The following is a 372-nucleotide window of genomic DNA, read 5'->3' as shown; positions in this document are numbered from 1 at the left end:
CACACACACACACACACACACACACACACACACACACACACACACACGAACACAGTCCAACCCCTACCATATACACAAAAGACTAAACTACAAAAACTAAAGAGAACATAGATTCCTTAAAAAAAAAAAAAGTGTGTGTGTGTGTGTGTGTGTGTGTTTGAGACAGTTTCTCTGAGTAACGGTGGCTGACCTGGAACTCACTCTGTAGACCAGGCTGGCCTTGAACTCACCGTCTGTCTATCCCTCCAGAGTGCTGGGATCAAAGGTGTGTGCCGCCACCAGCTGAATCCTTAAAATATTTAAATGCTTAGTGCACATGCTAAGATATGGGTGGGTCTTCTTGCTGAACTGGTGAATCCATTCAGTATGAAC

This window comes from Psammomys obesus, unplaced genomic scaffold (genome assembly GCF_907164565.1).
Source record: "Psammomys obesus unplaced genomic scaffold, mPsaObe1.curated_primary_1811, whole genome shotgun sequence".
In the NCBI taxonomy this organism is placed as follows: Eukaryota; Metazoa; Chordata; class Mammalia; order Rodentia; family Muridae; genus Psammomys; species Psammomys obesus.
Note: the sequence above shows the minus strand (reverse complement) of the source record.